General features: G+C 39.5%; 1 long non-coding RNA gene across 4 annotated transcripts in view; it reads left to right on the plus strand.

The window, feature by feature from the left end:
- Positions 1–22,216, plus strand: part of LOC309633439 — a 147,611-nt gene that overhangs the window by 23,896 nt on the left and 101,499 nt on the right. For 2 of the 4 annotated variants that reach the window (XR_014247520.1, XR_014247521.1), the window contains one exon: positions 1–18,255. This exon is cut by the window's left edge and continues 13,847 nt beyond it. The exons of the other annotated variants lie outside the window; for them this stretch is intronic. This is a non-coding gene — a long non-coding RNA (uncharacterized lncRNA). Of the gene's footprint in view, positions 18,256–22,216 lie in introns of those variants that run through there. 4 annotated transcript variants of the gene reach the window in all.

Consider the following 22,216-nt stretch of genomic DNA (forward strand, 5'->3'; position numbering starts at 1 on the left):
GTGAACTTATTTACAAAACATAAACAGACTCACAGATTTCAAAAACAAACCTATGGTTACCAAAGGGGAAACGTGGGGTGGGGGGAGGGATAAATCAGGAGCTTGGGACGAACATACACACACTGCTATATATAAAATGGATAACCAACAGGGACCTGCTGTATAGCACAGGGAACTCTGCTCAATATTCTGCAATAACCTATATGGGTAAAGAATCTGAAAAAGAATGAATATATGTTTGTGTATAACTGAATCACTTTGCTGTACACCTGAAACTAACACAACATTATAAATCAACTATGCGCCAATAAAATTTAACAAAACAAAACAGAAAAAGAGATGTGCCTGTACAGTAGTAAACAAAATAGACCCAGCTACTGATCTCATGGAGGTACAAAACAATGTAGAAGAGAAACAAACAAACATATAAAAAATACAGAAGTAAAAAGTATGAGATTTGCTATAAATGAACTTATCAAAATGTCATGAGAAGAACAATGTGGGAGATTGAGCCTATATTGGGTGGAGGTTATCAGGTTAGGCCTCCCTGAGGAGAGACTTGAAAGTCAAGTAAAGTTAGAGAGGTCAAAGAAGGCAAGGGTTTCAAGCAGAGGAAACAGCACATGCAAAGGTCCTGAGGGTGGAGCCAGAGAGAGAAGGCCACTGAGGCTAGAGAGTGGTGGGCAGAGAGCAATGGGACAGAAGAGGACCCTGGGGAGAGAGGCTGGGAGAGATTTCCTATTCCCATGCAAGTTGCAATTTGAACGTAACTTCTTCTGTGAAGCTTTCCCAGGCTACCACCCTGTCAGAAATTACTTTGCCTCTTCTGTGGTTCATATCTCAGTTTTATTTGTTTTCTAGAGTGTATGGGCAGTGTTTTGCATGTCTACCTCCTAGTTACTAGAGTGCAAGAGACTTAAGGCAAGGAATTAATCTGCCTCCTCCAGTCCCTCTTACATAGCGCCTAGGACAGAATGTTCAATGAATGTCTGCTGCATTTCTTTTCGAGATACAATGTCAAAGTACAAGTGACTGAGAACATAGAGAGATTTTTAAAAATAGTGTAGATCAGAGTTTTTGCCACTCTTACGGGGTGAAATGTGTTCCATGTTTCCTTATAATTGCCCATCACTCACTGTTCTTCTGTTTTCTTTCCAGCTGTGTTGCCTAATTAATTTCTTATTAACATTTTTCAATCTGAGTAGCTACTAATAACCACCACACCACAAATTACTTGTTTCCAAGATGGCCATTTTATAGGAGGGAGCCACTGAGTACACTGAAGGTTAATAAATAATGAATGACCACAGGGCATGTAGAAGCTAGTAATTTAAAAAAAATATATGGGCCATAAGATAGATGGAATCACCTTGAATCATCAGCACTGGATATCTTTCTACAATGAAATTCTTGTGAATATTAAAATCATTTTTCCCAGTCACTGAGTCTGGTGAGAGGATAGCTATGGTGTGGCAACCTGTAGCCAATATTGGAAAATTCCTCTAACTAGCCATCAGCCTTGCCTGAATACTCCCACTGGCTGTGTGACAGTCTATGGAGAGGATAAATTTTGATTCTGAAAGGTCAAGGGTCAGAATATGGGATGAGGCCATATTTCCCCAGTGTTTCATGAAACACCGGTATAACATTTGATATAAATGGATGCCTCATATCAATGAATGATCTGTGGTCTAAAAAATGAGAAAATTCTAATTTAAACAAAAAGTAGAGTTTCTTTTCCTGTAAGGCTTTTAAGAGTTTTTGATATCCCACTATGTATTATGAATTATGTAAATGGGGATACAGTATTCAATGTTTCACAAATATATTTGAACCATAGTTTATTTTTCCAATGTATGTAGATCTATCATAGTGACTCATAATATTGATTGGAGCAGTCACAAGGTCTGAGTATTTTAATCTCTAAAGTAACGACATAAAGTAGAAACATCACAGGCTTTGGATTAGAAGGCCTGGGTTCAAGTCCCTGATGAGCCATTAAACAATATGTCCTTCAGCATGTCACTTAACCTTGAAGCCTCAATTTCCTTACCTGTAAAGGAAAGTGAAATCATCAGTTCCAATTTCATTGGCTTAGTGGGATGATTAAATATGTTAATAGACATTAAAGGCCTTTTAAGAGGTGTAAGCACCATAAAATTTTTGTTTTTATTATTAATAAAGTTTGATATAAAGACTAAGCATCCAGAGGAGGATAATAGCAAGCTTACCAGAGTAGGGAGATTTAAGGTAGAACCTAGGAAATAAGCAAGGCAGTATTAGGGCTATGAGTACACATGGGCTCATGTGTACTATTCATGTCAGAACCATGAAGAGCTCCAACTGGTGCTACTGCTCTCCCAGCCACCTGAATTCCTCTGCTGGGTTCTGTCCTAAGGTAGCCCACCCCTACCTTCTTGGTTTACTCTTCTGGCCTTAATAGAAGATGAGATTTATCCAACAAGGAACTACCATGGCTCACATGGAAGGTCAAGTCTACCTAAAAGAACACAAAGTTTAGAAGGCCTGTCAGTAACCTTTAAGGATCTGGTTGAGTCTGGTGATTGACTTTTCCATACCAGGTATTTGGACCTCTAGCCATATCTATCATGAGTATATCTGCTTTCCTTGAAGTCTTTGGTATGAGGATTGCAAGAAAGTTTGTTCTTTGGTCTCGTCTTGAATCTCCAAATGCTTTGCTCCTTCTCTCTTTCTTACTCAGAAAATTTACTCTCCCACTTTCATCTTGGCCTCATGGATACTTGAACTACTGCCTGTATTTCAATCTCAACACTCATATCTTTGGTTAAGCCAGCCAGAATGGTGACAAGGCCTCCCCATTCCTAAGTCCCATTAGATCATGTAAGTAGTAATCCTTGTCCTGACATGGATCCTTAAAAAAACATCAAGGAGATGTCTGGAATATGCATAGGATTTTAGTTCAGTTAAGTCTGGATGTGTGTGAAATAGCAGGATCACTGATACACAATTTCAAGTATACTGAATAGTTCCTTCCAAACAGATAAAGGAATTCCTATTATGTTCTCTTTATAGACAGCACTAAAAGGCATAGTATGGAAATTATTTACCAAATCTACCTTTATATACTCAATTCTGTGATGTCAGATCTAGGGACTCTACAAACTACATTTCCTGGACTCCTTTGTCAACTCCCTGGCTTTTTGCTGGGATCTGACAATGGGAGGTACTGGAAAGAGATTGGAAGAAATAAGGAGGAGGAAAGGGACCACTTTCCTGTTTGTGCTGTGGCCAAAGTCATCTCAGTGGTATTTGCTCCAGCATCAAGCTTCTTTCTTCACTTCTTGGGGCAGTCGTATCATGCGTCTTCAGAGGTTGTATGGTACTTCTATTTTCAGAGGTCTGACTACCAGCTCTGTGGAGCTCCTCCAGAGAGCTCCAAGATCCTGGTTCCGCTAACCTCTTTCCTTCAGTTCCCCATCCCTAAACTTAGTAGCTTCTCTCAACATTTATTGTCTATGAAATATTCTTGGTGTTTCCTTGTTTTCTTGTACAGCTCTCTAAAACTGGTAGAACTAATTCCCCATGTTAGATAGCCTTTGTTGAAATACATAGTGTGGTTTCTGCTTTCCTGACTGGATCTTGACTGATAAAGTGTATGAAATTATCAATCCCTTCAAACCGTAGCTCAATATCCAAGGCTATAGGATTATACAATTTAGACCGTCGGTACTTTTTAAACTTTTTTATAGTCATGCACTCATTTTGGAAATACAGTGAATGTTATGGACCCTCCCCCCAGAAACCAAATATAAACAAAATTTTCAATGTAGTACCAAGGGGTTTATGAATTCTTTAAAGTGCCCCCTGTTAATTTCCAGATAACACCCAATCTAAAGAAAAATAAAGGTTTCCCAGAAGGTCATGAAAATTTAAAAAAGGATCATCCTTAATTTTCAATTTAACATTTCTTTAGGCATATACCAAAATTTCCCTATTTAAGAAACTATATAAAGATCTTTACAATTGAGTCACAAGAGTAATTTCATATTTTGATTGATCACTTTGCTTGATCTTATTTACTCTTCATGACAATTATATAGGTAAGTCACAGAAAATGTTATTTTATTTTATAGTTTATAAAATTCTAAGAAATGTTATGTGAACTACCCATACTCATAAAGCTAGAAATGGCCAAGCCAGTGTTAGAATTTTTTTTTAAAAAAAGACAATAGTTCTGCAATTCTAGAAAACTGTATTACCGTAAATACATAGATAGATAGATAAATAGATAAAACTGTGTATTATAGATTTCCAAGTCTTACTTCATATATTCTGGTGTCTGTAGAAAGTATTAAAGATACTGGTCTACAATCCTTCTGAAACTAGACCTAAACTAGGTCCCCCGTAGGAAGACCTGAACTTAGAAGAATGGGTGGATTTTCAGGAAAGGAGATTCCATCATGCAATTTTTTTTTTAAACATGGGCTTTGGAATTAAATAGATCTGGATTCAAATCAAGGTACTGATATTTATCAGCTGTGTTTCCTTATGCAAATGACTCAACATCTTTATCTTCAACTTTCTAGTTCTGTGAAATAGATATAGTAATGTTTAGTGACAATTAAGATTAAAAAAGTGTGAAAACATTCAGCACAGTGCCTGGGACACAGTAGGTTCTCAGAGCTCACCTCTTTTTCCTTGCCCTATCCTTTCTAAAGCATTGCAATGATAATTCGGGGATGGGGGCCAGATTCATTATATACTCACGTTAATAATTGTCTCTGCAACTCCAAACTATGCCCTGTTGTTCCTTTATAAAAGCAGATGGGCAATTCTCTCAGTGTGGTAGTCGTTATAATGCAGACTTTAATCTTGATATTTTAGTTTCTTTCTTTTTTCTGCTGGTAACACTGGAGCCTCTTCCAGGGGAATGACTAATGCAACTCAGTTCAATATGGAAGCACTTCCAAAATGTTTTTCATTTCCCTGATGAGACTCTTACTCGGCTTTTCGTTCCCACCCTCTTTTACAAGAACCTCCAAGGGGCCATCCTTAATGGAGTCCCTGCAGATATGGTGTTCCGTCAGGGGCTTCTTTCCAGCGCTTCACCAATAACACAGGAATGGGCGAACAGCTCAGCTTTTCCAGGTCCTTAAACATTGCTTAACTATTTTTCAAAGGTTTTGGCATCACTGAAAAAAATCTCAAATGCTTTTGGGGCCAAGGACTGGTTCCATTAGTATTTTACACCCTGAATGTTTTAAGGGATTCACTTATTCTGAAGTCATCTGTCAACTTTTCTCTAAGAGCTTTTTGATGCCCCACAAGCTCCCCCAAGCTCTCTGTGGAAATTTCTAAATTTCTTCATCCATCCCCACCTATCCCCTAGCTTCAGACACTACAGATGATGCCAGGAGCTGGGTGTCTAGACTTAAGAATAAAAAAAGACCCTCACAGCAGGACTAGCTCATGGCAAAATTGTTAAGAATATTGTTGAGATCTTTATAAATGAAGAGTTGTGAACTCTGTTTGATTTTCCAGGATGAAAGGATGGGATAAATGGACTGTTTCCCTAATAAGATTGTTATCTTTATGTAGGGATGTGCCTTTTTAATACCAGAAAGACTTTGGATCCTAGCCCAGAAGATCCTACTTCTGAGAGCTCCCTGGAGCAAGCAAGTCTAATAGATGAAACCGTGGGGTTCTGGCCAAGGTGAAAATTTCAAGGGTCTCTGGGAGGAAGGCTTCTTTGTTCCCATTGAGGATGTAATTTGTACTCTTATTGCATGTGGGCTATCTGTGTGTAGGCTAATTTTTGGCTCATGTATCAGATATAAGGACTGCTCAGAAAATCATGTCCAGGTAAAAGTGCCCAATTACACATGGAATATTTCTCCATCATTTTGTTCATCCTCAGTGAGTAATTACCTTGAGGAAAACTGAAGGGAGGACCCAAACCTTCCAATTTCTCTTGTACCTTCCCCTTAAAGGAGAAAATATTTTTACACGCACACACATACATGTGCACACACAGCTTTCTAGGTGGCCTCACTAAGCCAGCATCCAACTTTCATCATCTCTCAAATGCCTTAACCCAGTAAGAAAGCACATGTCTCCAGAAAGCTGATCAAGATTTAATGCTATTATAAACAATGGCAGGATGATAAGAAAACACTTTTGAAGACAGCAATGTCATTCCTCAAATTATGTAACATGGAAGCCCTGTACCAAGAAAAGCACTGTACTAGAAACTAGAAGACCTTGATTCTAATTTCAGCTCCCTTGTTTGCTAGCTGTGTGATCTTGAGTATGTCACTAAACCTCACTGAGCCTTGGAATTTTCATGAGGAAGATGAGAAAATAATTTCTGAACCAAAATTGATGGTGGATCTTTGGAAAAGCTTTGGAATTTAGAATGTAAACTACAGTAATAATAATCTTGTGACACCAGTCAGGCAGATCGTTTTATTCCCATTTTACAGATTGAAGAAATCAAAGCTCAGAAAGATACAATTATTTTTTAATAATTCAGAACTACCAAGAAGCAGAACTGAGACTTGTAACCACACATCCTGAGTTTCTTTTGAATCTTTGCATTGTAACATGCCACCTTTCTCCCACAAAAGAAACAAATTAACTGCGATGTGACTTTCTTATTTTTGTTTGTTACTTGTTTTGTTTTTATTGTGATAAGAACACATAATATGAGATTTACTGTCAACAAAATTATAAGGGTACAATACAGTATTATTAACTATAGGAATAGCATTGTACAGCAGATCTCTAGAATTTATTTAACTTGCATAATTCAAACTTTATACCTGTTGAATAGCAACTCCTCATTTCCCCCTCACCCCAACCCCTGGCAACCACCATTCTACCCTCCGCTTCTATGAATCTGACTATTTAAGATACCTCATATGAGTGGGATCATGCAGTATTTGTCCTTCTGTGACTGGCTTTTTTCACTTAGCACAATGTCCTCAAGGTTCATCCGTGTTGTCACATATGGTAAGGTTTCCTTCTTAATTTTTAACCGCCTCTTTGTTTCATTGATTTTTCTGCTGTTTTTCTACTCTCTATTTCATTTATCTCTGCTCTAGATTTTATTATTTCCTTCCTTTTACTAACTTTGAGCTTAGTTTGTTCTTCTTTTTCTAATGCCTTGAAGTATAAAGTCAGATTGTTTATTTGAAGTTTTTCTTCTTTTTCAATGTTGGCATTTATTGCTATAATCTTCTCTCTTAGTACTGCTTTTGCTTCATCCTCTAGACTTTGGTGTGTTGTGTTTTCATTTTTGTTTGTCTCAAGATATTTTCGAATTTCCCTTTTGATTTATTTTTTGATGCATTGGCTGTTCAGAAATGTGTTGTTTAATTTCCACATATTTGTGAATTTTCCAGTTTTTCTTCTGCTGGTGATTTCTAATTTCATCCCGCTGTAGTCAGAAATGATACTTGGTATGATTTCAACATTCTTAAATTTGTTAGGACTCGTTTTATTACTTAACATGTCATCTGTCCTGGAGAATGTTCTTTGTGCACTTAAGAAGAATGTATAATCTCTTGCCATTGGGTGGAATGTTCTATATATGTCTGTTAGGTCTGTTTGGTCTATAGTGTTGTTCAAGTCCACTGTTCCCTTATTTTCTGTCTGGATGTTCCATCCATTATTGAAAGTGGGTCAATTAAAGTCTCCTACTATTATTGTATTGCTGTCTATTTCTCCTTTGAGTTTTGTCAGTGTTTGCCTTGTATGTTTAGGTGCTCTGATGTTGGGTGCATATATATTTATAATTGTTGTATCTTCCTGGTGAATTGACCCCTTTATTATTATACAGTGTCCTTTTTTGTCTCTTGTGAAGTTAAGTTTTTATCAACTTAAAAATAGGCTATTATGACTGCAAGATGTTTTATGTAAGCCCCATGGTAACCACAAAGAAAATACCTGTAGAAGATACACAAAAGAAAAAGAGAAAAGAATTAAAGCATATCAATACAAAAAAATCAATAAAACACAAATAAAGACACAAGAGAGGAAAGAAGAACAAAAGGACTACAGGGAATATAGAAAACGATTAACAAAATGGCAATAGTAAGTTATTCTCTATCAATAATTACTTTAAATGTAAATGGATTAAACTCACAAATCAAAAGATATAGAGTGGCTGAATGGAATTTCTAAAAAAGATTCAACTAAATACTGTTTATAAGAGACAGACTTTAGATTTAAGAACACACATAGGCTGAAAGTAGAAGGATAGAAAAAGGTATTCCTTGCAAATAGTAACCAAAAGAGAGCAAAGATAACTATATTTATATCAGACAAAGTAGACTTTGAGTCAAAAATTGTCACAGCTTCCTTATTGATGCCTCCCTTGAAAGATTCACATATGCTAAGAAATACAGAGTAACTCCGTTGCTTCAGGTAGATAAAAGCTTTGGGAAATTTTGTATTTGCCTTATTCATCTCAGCATGGCTATAAAGGAATCTCTGTTCGTGCAGGTGTTACTCTTTAAGCAGGCCTTTCTGGCACAGCCAGTTGGAGGTTTGGCAGCTACAGGCTTAGGGATGAACCATGACATGGGGATGTGGGGAGACCTAAAGACACCATGAAAAAGGGGGTGGATCTTATGCATGAATCAAGATTTAAGGACAGGATCAGGAATGGGCTAAGGATGATTTCTTTTCACATTACTGTGAAATAGAAATAAAAGCTGAAGTTTTAAAGGTTTCTATTTTAGACCACATCAAATTGTTTGCAAACTTATAACATCAAAATAGTCACATCAAAGTGTCCTATTCTCATTTTTCAATACTCTTCTACAGTATGTGAGATTTTATAAACCTCCATAGATTTTACTCCTCCACCAGTCCCCTTCCATATGCCTACACTTTCACAGAACCACCCCACACTCTTTAAAACTTGCAGACATGGCCTGGACGTTCTGTGCAGCTGCTCCCTTTGTTTTTTCCAGAATGCATTGCAAAATCCATCCCATTTATCTCTATTTTCCTCATCTCCTGATCTCTTCACCTATTCCCAAGTATCCTTATTAATTCTGGTATGAAGAGAGCTACACAATATTTATGCTTTAAAAAATTTCAGTATAGTCTAAGCACACAGTAAGCAGTCAACTGGTACTGAGTTAAAACAAAATTGAAGTGAATTACAAGATGCCCTCTCTGTGAAAACACTTCTGCTCTTGGAACATCTGCCTGGGTCTCTCCTGGAGTCTGCAGTCCTTTTTGTACCAGAACCGCATACAAACGCACACCACGTACTCCATTAGGAGGACACAAGGTGTGTGTGAGTGTGTGAGGGATAGTTTATTTCCAAAACAAGCAGAACCTCAAAATTGCTTCAGAGCCTATTGCAGCAGGAGCTTCAACTGCAAGATAAAGGACAGGCAAACAGGGATGTGAGTGAGGAAAGAGAAAAACAAATCCAAAGAAGAGAGAACACAAGTGAAAGAAGAAGGGACCCCGGGCTGGGCAGGAGGATGGAAGGAGAAGGACACAGATGAGGCTCCCTGCGTTTCCACGTCGGAGCAAGCCACAGACGTTGCTGAAGAAAGAAGGCAGCTCAAATCCATAAATCAAAATCATAACTGGAGAACGTGTGTTCAAAAAAGATTAATGCAAATTTGTTAAAAAGGTGATGAAACTGTTTCTTCCTCCAAAGTGGAAAATCCAGGGAGGAAGACATTCAGGACTGGGACTGGCACCACGCTGCCCATCAAGTATGAATGGCAGAGAGGCTGGTACGTGTGTTAGACGCTTAGGAAGTGTTTATCAGCTTGGACTATCCCATCGGACAAATCCAGGTCCAAATCTCAGCTGTGTGACCTGGGGCACATTACTGGCCTTTCACTTCACCTGTCTGAGTGCCCCCAGCCCTAAAACAAAGATAAAATGTCTTCCTTGTGGGATTGATGCCATAATCAAAGGCTATCTTGCAGAGCCTGACACTTGGAAAACAAATACCCAGTAAAACTAAGGCAAATCTTAAAACAAATGGGAAAACATTTCAGAGCCTTCTGCAGAGATGAAGAAAAAAATAGTAAGATAATAATCTCCATTCATGAAGCTTTCTGGGTTTTAAAAAGCCCTTTGATAGCTAATGCTTACAACCGCCTTGTAAGGTGAGGGACATAGGGATTATTGTTGGTGGTGATTATGAGCAAAGAGTACAGAGCTGGGCTCCACCTGAGCTCAAAGCCTGCACCTGAGACCTGCGGGCTGCGGGGCCTTGAGCACCTCCCCACCTGTTCAGCTTCTCATCCATGAAGTGTGGTTAACAATAGTTCTCACCTCATAGGATTGTTGAAGGGATGAACTGAATCAATACTAACATGCTTAGAATAGTGCATGGATATATTAAGAGCTCAATAAATATTAACTCTTATTATTATCTTTCACATTTTATAGAACAGCAAAAACAACTCTTAAGTCCCAGAGAGACTTAGTTACATGCCCAAGGATTCCCAGGGAAGAAGTGGGGACCTAGGGTTAAACTCAGGGCACTAGTACTAGACTCCAAGCTCAAGGGTCTATCTGTCTGCACAAGGGTCTCCCTGGACTCCCCTCTGATTCAGTAGTGGACAGGACATTCAATAGCTGCAGGGCCGGGAGTTGCATCAAGGTAGCTACAAGAAAGGTAAGTAGGCAGATTTTCTGAGGAATTTGAAAAGCAGAACCAGGGGCCGTTGGAGGCATTAAAGACAGAAGTGTGACATGGTAAACAGGACTTTCACAAGGTCATTCCCTCTGCCTGGAACTCCTCCCTCAACTTCTCTTCACTCTTCACCTACCTAAATCCTACACGTCTTTAGACATATCAGTTGGGATCTCCAAAAAAACAAAACCAATTGGCAATTGTGTGCATGTGTGTTTGTATTTTTTCTATCTATCTATCTATCTATCTATCTATGATCTATCTATCTGTCTTTCATGGAATTGCCTCCTGCAGTTGTAATCTGGCAATTCCAAAATCCATCGGGCAGCTGACAGACTGGAAACACAGGCAGGAGTTGATGCTGTAGTCTTAAAGCAGAACTTCTTCCTCTCTGGAAACCTCAGTTTTTGTTCTGAAGGCCTTCAACTGATTGGGTGTGGCCCACCCACATTATTCGGGGATGGCTCCTTTACATAAAGTCAACTGATGATAGATGTAACCACACCTACAAAATGCCTTCACAGAAACACCCAGAGTAACGTGTGTTTCAGTAACTGGATATTTGAGCCTAGTGACGTTGGCACATTCAGTTAACCAGAGATGTCAACTCAGATGTTCCTTCCTTGTACACACCTTCCCTGGCCCCTCAGACTAGGTCAGGTCCTCCTATTGTACTTTGATGGAAGCCTGTGGTTCTCCTCCAAGATATGCATTAAAATAATCATAGTAATTTATATGATTATTTGCTTAAGGTATAAGTACCACTATGGCAGGGGCTGTCTGTGTCTTCAGAACTCATGGAGCCTAGTGCAGTGTCTGGCTCTCAGTGCTGATTCACATTTAGCTGAATGCATGAAAGTTCACCGTTTTGGAGAATTGTTCTATGGAGGTCATGATGGCAGGTTACAGATGGATGCACAGGTCTCTCTCATTCTAAAACCTCCATTTATTCTCTTTAAACCTGCTCACCTTCCAAAAATTTTGTAAAACAGATAGAAATGTTGTTTCCTTCTTAGAAAAAAAGAAATCTGGCCAATTGTTTTCTTCCTTGCATGGATGGGAAGCTTGGCCTTTGGGGAGTTATCAGAGCATGGTAAGAGGGGTGGTGTCAGAGCCTGGAGAGAAATGTTCAGACCAGTTTTTTTCCTTCCTTTTTTCCTCTGCACTTGGATAACTCCTCTTCATGTATTTATTGCCTGATTGGTTCCTTTGTTCCTTGAACATTTTTAGATCCTCAGTTCAGAGTAAGTTCCTGTGTTATCAGTGTCAGCCGGGCCTGAGTCAGGGTTCAGTGCAAGTTTGGATGACTTTAATCCTGGCTTCCTGTGGGAAATGGCTGAACGGTGCTCTGTTTTCAGTGTTCAGGATGATATTTCTCCATTCTTCAGGGAGCAGGATTCATAGATGTGATGGCATCTCACCAGGCAAAAGGAAGAGACCAGGAGTGAGGGTTATTTAACTGAACATGAATGTGGGTGAAGTAACAGTTATAGAAAACCTAATCAAATTTTATAGACTTACAAGTTACCTTGGGAGACAATCAAAAGGGGGCTTTCTTTATTTGGAAAAGTCTCTTAGTAAATGCGTAGGATGGAAGATGGGACCACACACTTGAATATCAGCTGGTACCAAAACAGCAATTAAGGAAGAGATCAATTGCTCTTTATAAAAAAGAGAATAATTTGGGATTTCCTTGACAATCTGGGTGTGAGGAAGGCCATATACATGGTGGGAGGCTGAAAGTTGTGGATGTGGCTTTTCCCCATCCCCCAACACACACACACATACACACACACACACACACACACACACACACACTCCTTCAAGTCATTAGCAGTGTCTACCTAATTCACAAGTACCTGGAGTGAGGACTAGTTGTGATTATTCTAAAAATCAAAGAAGAAGCTGAGCCTCACCTCAGGGTAGACATGATGGCAAAGAAAGCCAGTTCTCAACAGTGCAGGAGCTCTGAGTCCCAGCTGGTGCTAGGGACGTAAGCGCTCCAGGAATTCCCAGGTATCTTGGTAAAGGCTTGGGTATCCACAAGATGAAGAATGAGGGGGTTCTAATGACCTTATCTGAATCTCAGAGCAGTTGACAACTAGCTAATGAGCAGGATAATGTATTTACCTCATTTAATCACCATAGCCATTCCATGCAGTGCATTATCGTCCTCACGTTACGGATGACTTGGGACAAGCACTCATGGAGATCAAGTCACGCAGCTAGCTAGAGACAGACGCCGGGCTAGGACCCAGGCTGCCTGACCACCAGTCCCATCGCAAGCATAACTTACACGCCATGCGCTGATGTCCTCGGTGCTTTTTATGCATTAACTCATTTAATCTCTAGTTTCTATATAGGAAACTGGATGGTAGAGGAAGGAGGTGGCTTTTCCAGGGCCAGGCAGCTGGTAAGGAGTAGAGCTGAAATCACAGTGCAGGCTGTGCCAGCCTGCAGGAGCTTAACTGCTAGGATGTCCCCCACTGCCTTCCTACCATGTCCTGCCACCTCCAACTAATCATTCTGTTGTTTGCTGCTTTCCAGTACGAAGCAACATCCCTGTCTTCCCCCTGACTTAGCTGTTATCTCCCTGCAGCCAGTTATCAGTTTATATCTCCCTGCTGCTGGCTGCTCCTATATTATTACACTTCCGTATCTCGCATCTCCTTGCACTCAGTTTTGATATGCATCCAGTTTATGAGAGGCCAGACCCATGGCTTGTGCTTTGTATTTCAAAAATATTTGCATTAGAAATTCCAAAACCCCAACCAGAGGAAAATAAATTAGCAACTAAAAACACCTTAGGTGCCAGGTCAATAGCTTCTAAAAGATACTAGACAGAACTGTTTGAAGCTTTTATTAGAAATTCAGCCAACCGTTCATCTACTGATTTATTCATTCAACAAACTTCTATTCACCTCCTGCTACAGTGGGAGGAAGTGGATGAGATACAGGAATGATAAGGACACCCAGCCTTGTCTGTAAAGAGTTCATATTCTCCCAGGGAGACAGAAATCGATCTAAAATGGAGAATTTTGTAAGAGGGCTGTTTAAGGAAACAGGCTATCTGGAGAGGTAGTGAGATCCCTGTGAACAGAAGTATTCAAGGAGCCCGGCCGACTCCTTGCAAAGGGTAATATAGATGGAATTCAAACATCAGATGTCTGTTTGGACCAGACCAACTTTAAGTTCTTTAGAAGTGTTGAGATTCTTTAAGAACAAAGCAGAACCAGTCAAATAGTAGCAGGATCTATCAGATGTACTATAACACAGATCATGGAAGAATTAATACCAACTAATGGAAATAGGGAAGGTTCACAGGGTATGGGGGGCAGTGAACAAAGGGTTGGTTAATTTGAAGCCAACAGACTCATAGCTTTCAAGGCCCCTTGGCTTCCTTTCTGAAATTTAGTCTCCTACTCTCCAAGATAGGGTTAATTATGCCTGCCCCTACCAATTTCTTCCCGCTGCTGTGAGGATCAAATGAAACAATGTATAAAGTCTAAAGTAGTTTGTAAACTGAAAAACATTATATAAATGTAATGTCAAATTAAAAACTTAATACGGGACCAAATGTTAATGGTGAAATTTCAGGTATCAATAGACAGGATGCATCTTTTAATTGAGAACTTTCCTTGGAGAGTTCACACCCCAAACCATACCACATGACACTGGCAATAGAACATCCTTCTTCAATTAACTACAATTCTGGTATTGGCCTACTGTGTTCTTGGTGGCCATGGGCAAGATCTTTCAATTCCTTCCTTCAGTTTGCCCTATCAGCATTAATGGGTGGTAATTTTCAGTCTTTCCAAAACCTATTTGCCATCCTGCCACATAAAAATAAATATTTTCCTATTCATTGATTCCCCCATTGCTTTGACTTTCTACGTTACTGAGGCAGACGCAATGAAAAGAACAGGTGTGGGAAATAAATGTATTTTCCTCTGTGCAAAAATACACTAAGGTTAAAATAGGCACAGAATCTCAAATACCAAGGACACCTATGTGACGTTTCTAAGTGCAGTTCAGCCAACGTCCACTGAGCACTTACTATGGTCGGCCATCCTTGGGGACATAGAGGTGAATAGGACGCAGCTTCTGTTCTCAAGGAGCCCATATATTGATGAACACTCTTTGAAAGTGATCAAGAGAATAGACTAGATTAAATGGATTGTAAATCAAGATAACTATCCCAGTCCTGAAGTTGATGCTGATTTGCTAGTTGACCTCTGTTAAGACATCTTATTGCTTTGTGTCCATCCTTTGTCAGCACTAAATGAAAACCCATAAAACACTGTTTTAGAACTTGTTGGAAATGTTTGCCCCCTACCAACCAACCACTGCAAAGTCCTAATGAAAAATAAAAGGAAAATAACATTCAACCTCTCTGATGAGTCATTTATGCTCTAATTATACAGCAGCTTTATTCTGCAACTTACTTAATGAAAAGGAAATACTTGAATAAATTATACATATATATTTTTAATCCCAAATCAACTAATCCTTCTTTTTGACCTTGCTTGGATTTGGAATAATTGTCTGACTGGAACTACAAAATGGAAAGATACAGAGATTCGTGACTAATGGTTTTCTGGTGGGATTTTAATTTTATTTACAATAAGAAAAAAAAAAGATCCTCTTGTCACTGTAGGGTAATGGATGTTGCAACTACTGTTCCTAGCAGTTGTTTTCTCATCTCTCTCTCCTTGCTGTCTTTCTCACAGACACACACACACGTGCGCTAACGAGAGTGAAAGGTTCCAGTTGGCTGCTAATTGACTCCTGTGCTGATTCAGACAGGGATGCAGTGGTCTAGGGCAAGGGGAAGTGAGCTGTCAGTAGGAACCTACTTGTGTACTTCCTGTTTGTTGCCTACTCATTATCCAAAATACCACTTCCCACATCTTACCAGAACCCACCATACAATTAATTACATGCTTCATGGGAAGTTGGCACCATCCCAGCCCTAGTCATGGTATCCTGAGTAGCATAAGTCAATCAGGGGAATCCTATTCCTCTTGCCCATGCTTAGTGAAAAAGACATGTGACTCAATATTGGTCATTGATACATGAAAAGGATGCTCTGCCCTGGGGCTTTTAGACAAGGCTATCTTATTCCTAAGAAGGAAAGAGCAGAAGATGATACTTTTATGCCTCTGACTGTGTCTGAAAGTGACACCTGGAACATCTGTAGCCAATATATGGAGCCAAGAGCATCATAGAGAAGTGGACCAGGAGCACCTGCACCCCACCCTACCTGTGGACTTCTCATTATAAGATGGGATAAGATGTGCCCTTTGGCCTCAAGCCATCCTTGTTTATACTCTGTGTCACTGGCAGCCCAAATCTTCCTGGCGCACATACCTATCATATACTCATAATGAGATGGCTCCTCACTGTCATCTTGAACTCTGGCTATCAATAGTAACATAGGCAGAAACATCCCACTAGTTGCACAGCAAAGCCTTCCAAAGGCCCACACAAGGGGATTATTTCAGATGTTTGAAATGTACTATACCCTGTTTGTGGTAGTGTTTACAAGAATCTATGCATGTGTTAACACTCACAGAACTGTATACCCCCAAAAAGTGAATACTATGCATTTAAAAACAAAAAGATCACACAAGGGTAGAGCATGGATTCAAGCCTACAGTTGTCTGACCCCAAAGACAACTGCTTCTAAGTGCTTGTCAAGTCCAGTATAAATAGCTCCATACTTAAAGCCAGGAGGCTGAAGTTTAAAGCCTAGCTCTGCTACTTGATAGCTACGTGACCGTATGCGTTTCCACCAGTTGAATTTATTTTCTCAACTACCAAATGCAGATTATAATCATCTCTGCGTATTCCATCTTTTGGGGGAGTGGATTAAATAAGAAAATGATTTGGAAAACATTTTTCAAGATGCAGTGAAAAGCACAAATATTTGCCATCATGACTGTGTGAAAATACCTACTCTTCCAATAGTACTCAGGCTGAAATCCTGTCACTCCTCTGGGTTAAGCCAAGGAGAGCAAACCCATGGTATGACTACTGTCACCATCTTCAACCTTCACCCAGGGGGCCACCAGACATGGCACTGTTCCACAGGGTCCTTATTTATGGCTCTAGTAGCCCACTCACCGCTCTGCTCCAGCTGGAGTTGGTCCCTGGGTTAAAACCTCTTAACAACTGCTGGGCTATACTTCCAGTTTCCTCCAGTCTTTCTCACCATCTTCCCTTAACATGTCTTTTCTTATTTCTTTTCAGTTAATGGAAACCCAACTTTTTAATTTGGCACATTGAAACCCAGAAATAAAAGCCTACATTCCTTAGACTCCCTTGCAGCTAGTTGCAGCCATATGACCAAGTTCTAGATGCAAGTGAGTGCTATGTGAAAGCTCCAGAAAGTGCCACTTAAGGAGAGCTGATTCATCTTACAAGCTTTCGGCCTTTGCAGTTTTTACAACTTGCATTACAAATGTAATGGTCAAAGACCTAGACACTATATATAACTGTGGACTTGCCTGAGGATGAAATTAATATCCTAGGATGGTAAAGGAGAAGGATAGAAGCCTGTATACTTGATCATACCTTGGTGGCATTATACTAGCCATAAAAACCATCTATCTTCAGATTTCTTTTACATGAAAGAGAATAAATAATCTAATTTAATTTAAATCACTACTTTGTGGGTCTCTGCTGCTCATAGTTAAATCCAATAAATGGTGATATGTAAAGGAGCGTATATATTGGTATTCATATTGAAGCACTCAGCACACAGAATATTGTTCTGAAATATTTTGAAGATGTTATGAGCAAAGCTCTGCATGATTGTTTATAGCATAAGCCTTATAATATTTAGCTATCTCAGCATTCCACTCCATAGAATCTAAACGGGAGAAGAGAGAAACATATCTATGGATATCTATAGATATTGATAGACATATATCCTAGTATCACTATTCATTGAATACCTACCATGTGCGAATCACTTTGTGTTAATTATGTCCAATTATTACATAAATATAGCAAGATACATGTCGTTACCCCCATTTTGTGGCTAGTGACACTGAGGCTCAGGGAGGTAAAGTAAATGGCTCATTTTCAGATACGTAATAAGGGTTGAATCCAGGATTCCATGCAACTCTGTCTTATGTCAAATGCCATGCCTTTTCCGTGACACCATGGAAACTGAGTTAATTACAACTTTGGTTGGACAGCTAGCAAAACATCCCAATAAGTGTTCAGAGAATACATAACAAATGACAGCGCTAGATACAATTAGTCGGTAGGGATTTTTTAAGCCCTAGATTGGAAGAGCATGAAATGCATGAGTTATGGCTTTGAGGGAACAGATGGTTAGTGGTCCGTGTTATTTCAGTGACAAAGTTTTGAGCCAACTAAGGATAACAGTAACACTTGGTCTCATGACGTTTTTCGTCTTCAGTGCCTGACTCCTCCTCGTAACTGCTGCTTCAGCATCTCTGCTCCAGGATCACACCCTGATGGTCATTCAATCTAACTTGTCTTTTCATCAGATTGTTTTTATGAAAGGCATTCCCGGCGATTTTAGTAATCCCTAACATTCCATGGATTTCTTACAGCCTGTATCCTAAAACTGTTTCATCAGAACTGTGGGGGAAACATTTAAGGCCATTTCTCAGGATTGTTGACTCTGAGTTTTGAAAATCATCAATTATGGAGTCTCGGGGTTGGAATAATTTTGGAGATCGTAATGAAAGCTAGCGTTTATGCTGTATTCACTTTTGTCCAGATATTTTGCATGGGTTATCTCACTTAATCTTCAATCAACACCATAAACTGCAGGGTATCGTTAACACCAATTGGCAAATTATAGAGGGGCTGAAGGACTTGTCACAGAAGGGAAAACGTTAGATCAGAGATTGGTACCCAAACAAGGATCCTTGGAAGAGATCTTGAAAGCTGAGGAGGTATAACTGTTGAAGGCAATTTAAAGGCTGTACAAATCACCCTCAAATATCACTGGCTTAATATAATAAAGGTTTACAGCTTATTCCTCTTATAGTTCATTGAATGTTGACCAGGATCTGGGCTCCATATAAACATTCAAGTATCCAAGCCTCTTCCATTGAATGACTCCACCATCTTCTAATGCCTTAGTGTCCTCCTCTGGATCACCTGCATTGGGCCCAGAGACAAGGGAAAAGAGAAATTTAGCGAAGGTTTGCACAGAAGGTTTTAGCATCCTATATAGCAAACATTACTTGCACTTACATTCTATTGGCTAGAATTCAAACACATGACACCCCCTAAATGCTGGAAGGCTGGGAAATGTAGTCTCCCAGGGGTAGAATGAAATTGGTGTATTGAAACATCATATATTCTCTGTCACAGTAGATATTTGATGTTGGTGTGAGGGTGGAAAAGGGAAGGGGTAAGGAAATGCCAAATAAAGGGAAAATTTGAGAAAAAGCACAGTGGTCTGAAAAATACAGTCAAGTTTGGGGAACCACCAATAATTTGATATGGCAGAAACCCAAGCTGGTGATTTGAGTGACAAGTTGAGGGTCCTGATAATTCAGGGACTTGGAACATATACTAAGAAGTTTGGACTTTATAGCTAAAGGGAGCTTTTTGGAGGAGTTTTAACCAGTGGAAAACATGATCATGTGTTTAGAAAGACCCTGTGATTTAGAACAATCATTCTGTGAAAAGCACAGTTGGTGGTTGGAGAGAGCAAGACAAGAGGCCAAGAGTTCAGTTAGGGTAGGATTAAGTCATAGATGTAAGATGTCATAAGGATGTTTGCAATGATGTCTGAAAGAAGAAGATAAATGACATGAATTAGCTTAAGGAGGTAGAAGTATAAAATTATAGGAGTTGACAAGTGATCACATTCTCTTTATTACCCAATTCAGCTTTGCAATGGAGATAATTACTATCTCCATTTAATAGATGAAGAAACTGGCCTCAGGATAGTTGAAGGACTTGCCAAGGTCACACACTTACTTCATGTCTGAGCCAGGAGCCCATCCATATCCAACTCTACAGCTCCTGTCTCTCACTTTACCATCTAGAAACCTCAATCACACCCTCCCTACAAGAGCCATTTGTATGTTTATGAACAGTCACTCCTTCTGTCTTTGCATCTTCTACTTCTCAGGAGAAAATATCCCAAATTTCCCCAATAGTGCCTTATATCACCTACCCTAAGTTTCTTCAGCCTTCTGGTCACATGCATCTAGATGAATTTCAAACAGCCCAGTCACACTTGGGTTAAAGAGTTCCTCCCTGAAACCAACACATTAGTTGTGAGGTAAAATACTGAAGCAGAAGTTCCACTATTTTTCCAACTCATCAAAAATACATAAAACCCAAATGGCTCACAAGTACTCTCTAAATTATGTTTATTATTTTGTTTAACCCAAAGGTACAAGTGACCTCATGTACAAAACTTGATGAGCCATTAATTGTTTCAAAATACGGCTAATGCTTCGTTTGTATTGGGCTAGCCCCACCAACCCATTTGTAGATAGATACGCAGTTGTATAAATAGGCTCTTTTCTATGTATGGAATCCAAATTCCTTTTTATATATTGTGCTTTATATACTGACTGGTAAATTCTTTACACAAGTAAGTAGTAACAGCCCCTGACAAATGGTTTTGAAGAGGAAGAGAATATATGACTTAGACCCCAGCTCATAAAATCCCCAATATTAAAACCTATTCCTCCTCTGGTTTTGCCATTATCAATGAATGGTGTCTATCAATTCTCACCCAGTTGTCAGGCCACAAAGCTGGGACTCATATTTAATTCATCTCTCTCACTCATCTCTCACATTTAATTAATCATCAAATTGATTCAGCTTCCTTAAAAAACTCAAAGCCAAACAGTTTTTTATTCCCACTATCATTGCCCTAGCCCATAACACAGTGGTTTCTTCAGTGACTATAGCAAGCTCCTAATTAGGCTCCTTGAGTTTTGTCTTGCCTTAATCTAGCCTCCCCTCTGCAGCCAGAACGTAGATCTGCTCAACCTGTTCTAAAGTGCCAATCCGTTCTCATCATATACCTGCTTGAAACTCTCCAGGGCCCTCCCCACCAGTGCCCACAAATACACCCAAACGAGGCATGCAGTTCACTCTGTTATCAGCTCAGGGCTTATGGCTCCAGCCTTCTCACCTCCTCCTTCACTCTCTCTACTCCAGCCATATCGAACACCTTTGAGTTCCCCAAATGTAACTTGTTTTTCTCACATTCAGGATTTTTTGCCTGTTCTTCCTTCTGTTTGTAACGCTTCCAGTTACCTTTTTTTCTGGTTAACTCCTATTTATTCTTCAGATCTCAGTGTAGCCCTCATTTCCTCCATAAATCCTTCCCTGACCTCCAAGACTGAGTTTGAATTCCAACACCTTTTCTTCCTCTATTTACTTCACTAATCGTCATGTCCTCGGTACCTAGTATTATTTTCTGACACAATGTCGTCCCACCAGATACAGTTTTTTGGATGGCTTCAATTTCGTAGAAACACAAACAAACAAATCCTTCCTTAGAAAAGGAGACACAGCCAAGAAAGACCTTGTCTGTCCTTAGGATCGATGTGTTGTGTTACTGGAAAATATCTCCAAGGTAAAATATGGCCCCAGGAAAAGTTAAAAACAAAACTGAAAAATAGCAGAAGACTGTGGGATACAGAGTGGACAACTGAGATAAAAGTCGGCTTGGGCTCAGATAATCGGGCAAAGTTGTTTTGATCCTGTTCCATGTCCCAGGCAGGGACAGTGGACACATGGCTTTAAAATGTTTAGAGTTCCAATTAGCATTTTATGTATTTGTTTATTTGTTCATTCATTCATTCATTCACTCATCCAGTCTCAGAATGATGCTGAGTATCATCTATGTGCCAGACATTGTTCTAAGAACCCTGAATTCTAAAGGGATATCTAGAAAATGCATATATTTAAAATATATCATTTAAAAAGAACATGCAGAAGAGCCTCAATAGAGATATATGTACAAAAACTCTACCTAACTCAACCTGGGAGAGACAGAAAACCCCACTCTGGACACACAAGGGCTGCATTCTATCCTAAGCCTGACTGTCATTCTTGCCCGGACCCTACCCTATATCCAAGATGGTCTTCCTCAGTGAAGGCTCTTGAATGAATGAATGAAGGCTCAATGAAGGCTGCTCAATGAGGCAGCCTTGGACCTATTAGACACTGAAATACAGTTTTAAATGTAAATATGGCCACATGGAATAGATAGGCCATGTCGTTCTCCATTGCTTGTAGGATAAAATCTGTCAAAGAAAGGAACTCCTATTAAGATTCTAAAACAGGGATTTAACTACCTGTTCATGTGTGTCTTTGATCTGGTTATTTGTTCTCTCTGTGTCTCAGGTTTTTCTTATCTGTAAAAGAGAGTCACCCAAAAACAATAAATATCAGAGTTGGACAAGCTCTTTGAGATGCTCTACCAAAGAAAGCTCCACAAAACATCTAAAGGATGTCAATGGGTTTTTCTCAGAAACAGAGTCCTTAGATCATATACATTTTGGTAACAATAGCTACCAAACAGATTTCTTT

Source organism: Balaenoptera borealis, assembly GCF_965194805.1.
Source record: "Balaenoptera borealis genome assembly, chromosome: 8".
Taxonomy (NCBI): Eukaryota; Metazoa; Chordata; class Mammalia; order Artiodactyla; family Balaenopteridae; genus Balaenoptera; species Balaenoptera borealis.